At 37.9% G+C, this 3,236-nt stretch overlaps 1 protein-coding gene across 2 annotated transcripts in view; it reads left to right on the top strand.

The window, feature by feature from the left end:
• Positions 1-3,236, top strand: part of GRIA1 (glutamate ionotropic receptor AMPA type subunit 1) — a 145,655-nt gene that overhangs the window by 123,845 nt on the left and 18,574 nt on the right. The window lies entirely within an intron of this gene.

The raw sequence follows: 3,236 nt of genomic DNA, 5'->3' as shown, positions 1-3,236 counted from the left end.
AAAAAAAAAAAAAAAAAAAAAAAAAAAAAAAAAAAAAAAAAAAAAAAAAAAAAAAAAAAGAAAAAGAGATTGTTGCTTCAAAACTGAAGCGTAGAATTCAGTCCTTAGCCTTTCCTAAGCTGAAGCCCAATTAAAACCATCTTAAATCTCTCCCTGGACTATTTTTTTCCAAACTTCAATTTCCCTGCAAGCATATGGTAATCAAACTTCTTCACAGCAGCAAGTCTGAAAACATAGGACCTTAATGAGTATTAAGGTCCTACCTTTCTAGGGTTCCAACTTCTCCCTTCTCAAGACTTCTGAAGACAATTCATTGATTCAGATACTCCTCTAGACCCATCAGCTCCTGTGGCTGAAAATCAGGGCTCAGGTAGTTGAGGGTTTACCAGAACTAGTCAGCATAGCTTCAGGCTACTGTCCATCTAGGATTATCAGCCTTATCTCCTTTAAAAAAAAAAAAAGAAGAAGAAGAAAAGAAGGAAGGAAGGAAGCAAAGAAGGAAGCTAGAAAAAGTTCTTTGACCTCTTCCTTACAGTCAAGTTGTAAATTAGCGTCTTATGAAATGGCCTGTCATAAGGTTTTTTCTTTTTTTCCATTTGCTGCCTTTGTTCTGCTGTGGGCTTAGAGAATGAAGATTCCTGGATATTACAACTGTGTGCCAAGTAAAAGTTTTGAAAAGGTCTGATGGAGTTGGGGGAGAGAGACCTAAGTAATCTTTCTTGGGCTTGTTAATGCATATATAATACCTCATGTGGGGCAAGCTGGAAAGCAGTGGTTACCTGCACAGACTTCAGCCATACACAGCACAGTTAGAACCTTAGACAAGTTATGTATTTGTCTGTGGAATGTAAATAGTAATAATATGACGACCAAATAGGGATGTGAGGATTAAATGAAATAAAGCATGTAAAGTACTAAGTACAATGCTTGGCCCATAATAAGCTCTCAAAAAATAATAAATATTAACTACAATAATCATTGTATGATCCTGTGCATTTTCTTTGCACGCTTTCTAGTCCCTTTCTGTTATGTTCCAGATAGAGGAGTTTACCAAATAGCTGAGTTACAGGCACATAAAGTTATTTTGCCCTTAGATTTCATCCATCCATTCATTCACAAAACAAAAAGGGAAAGAAAAGGTATTTCTTGCTTTTATACTGTATAGAACATCTTGTACTAAATATCATGGGAATGAGTTTAAAAACACAGGAGCCATCATCTCTTCTTTGGAAAACTGACAGTCTATTTGAGGAGATCCTTCCAATACACAAATTAGCTAGAAGATTACAGCATAAGGGATCAGAATTCAAGTCCAAAGAATCACCCAGAAAGAGGAACATTCAGTGTTGAAATTTAATTAAATGCTTTTTCAGGAAGTCCTTTTTTCAAGCAAATTGTGAGATCATGAGCCTACCAACAAGGAACATAAAATTTTCCCATATTTCCCATTTGGGGCTTATGCCATGAGGACTATTTGTCCACTTTCTCTAAACACTTTTTCACACTATTGACCCCACACTGGATTTTGTGCCTGAAGGGAACAAACATGGGAGAGCTTATTTCTGAAGACAGAAAAGTGGTCTGAAAGCTCACAGCAAAAATGAGAATAAAGAATTTGGTAACCCTGACATTTATTCTCTCTTTCAGTTACTCCCTGTTCTCCCTCTCCTACATTGAGTTTTTCTACCTAATTCTTTTTAAATACAGATAGGAAAATAAAGGGGGAGGGAGGGTGTCAAGAAATCTAGGCAGTAGCTGTTCTATCCCTGCATTGAACATCCTTAAGGAAAAATCCCAAGGCCAATCATTGCCCTCTGTGTGGTCAAAACTAGAATCTCTTGTGTTTTGTTTGTTTGTTTGTTTGTAGACACAGGGAAAAAGAGAGAAAGGGTGTGTTTCAGGGATCTTTTAATGGAAATTGTTTTCCCAGCTTGAAAATTGCCACATTTAAACTCACAATGTGGGGTAAGTGAAATCATAAATATGAACTCTTTTTCAGACAGCAAACAGCAAGCATTTGGAGTCTTTCTCCTTTGCCTTTGGGGATCCATATGCCACAGTCTAGTTAGCTGCCCAGTGACTGACAAACGTAAATAAAAGGTAACAGTTGTAGTAAACAGAGTTCCTGTGAGTCAAAAAGTATTTTCCAGGGAGGGATCAACATGCTTCTTATCAAACTAGAGTCACCAAATAGCCAAAGTTTAGCTCTTATAAAAACAAACAAATAACAAGGGCAATAAAAATAAAAACTTCTGCCTTGTCCATTGTCTACACTCAACAATGGGGGTAGAACCGGCACCTGAAAGTTCATAACAGTAAAAGGATTGAGCAAGAGGCTGTGGGAAGAGGGCTGGATTTGATAGCCTATCCACCTTCCTATCAAATGACCCTTGCCACCTCCTATTGACATAGCTCCTCTGAATTCTTCCCTCTCATCCTATTTGTGCACCCATCTTAGTTAAGTAGAAATTAAGCCTTAACTTAAGGAAGCACCATCAACAGAGAAATCCTTAATAAGTAGTAAAATAGGAGGTGGGAAAAATTTTGTCCTGAAAGATGTCCACTTCCTTGCCTAAAAAAACTAGATTAAGCACTGAAGGATGGGGAGGCAAATTCAGTCAACCGAAGTAGTCCAGCCATTAATTTATGCACCTGTGGGTCCAGCACACAAACCCTGATAAAAAACACTTGAATAGGGTCTTAATGGAGCAAGTGAGGGTTATAGGCAAAGAAAATTAGATGGACTCCCTTGGTCCTCACAGATGGCCCTGGATATGTTATATGTACATGTTGTCATTGATGTGACCAGAAACCCCTGCTGAAGGATCTGTTAAATACTAACCTGATTTACTGGAGCAGGTGTCTGTGGTCCTCCAAAGTGGTCCAACTGTTGAGCATGGTGGCTCCAACTAAAAGTCTCATAACCCTTCATTGCCTTTCTCTTTTAGCCCTATGCAGCAGTCAAGTAAATGAAGTCAAGTTGTTCCGAAAGCCTCAGGAAAATGACTCAAAACATGGCCTTGTGATGAATCTGTTTTTCTCTGTCCTAAAATGTCTAAAGTGTTTAATTACATCTTAATCTGATTCTGTCCTCTCCTACTTCTTAGGTTCTCCTGAAATTTGCCTAATTGTTTCTTTTTGTGACTTAATTAATAGAATGCCAATCATGTTGTTTTTTATCTCTCTCTATATATGTGTATTGTGATGTGGGAAACACTCAGAGGAATGGGTGAGCC

This window comes from Hyaena hyaena, unplaced genomic scaffold (assembly GCF_003009895.1).
Source record: "Hyaena hyaena isolate Hyena2069 unplaced genomic scaffold, ASM300989v1 scaffold_1742, whole genome shotgun sequence".
NCBI classification, from domain to species: Eukaryota; Metazoa; Chordata; class Mammalia; order Carnivora; family Hyaenidae; genus Hyaena; species Hyaena hyaena.
Note: the sequence above shows the minus strand (reverse complement) of the source record. Positions and strands in the feature narration are given on the sequence as shown.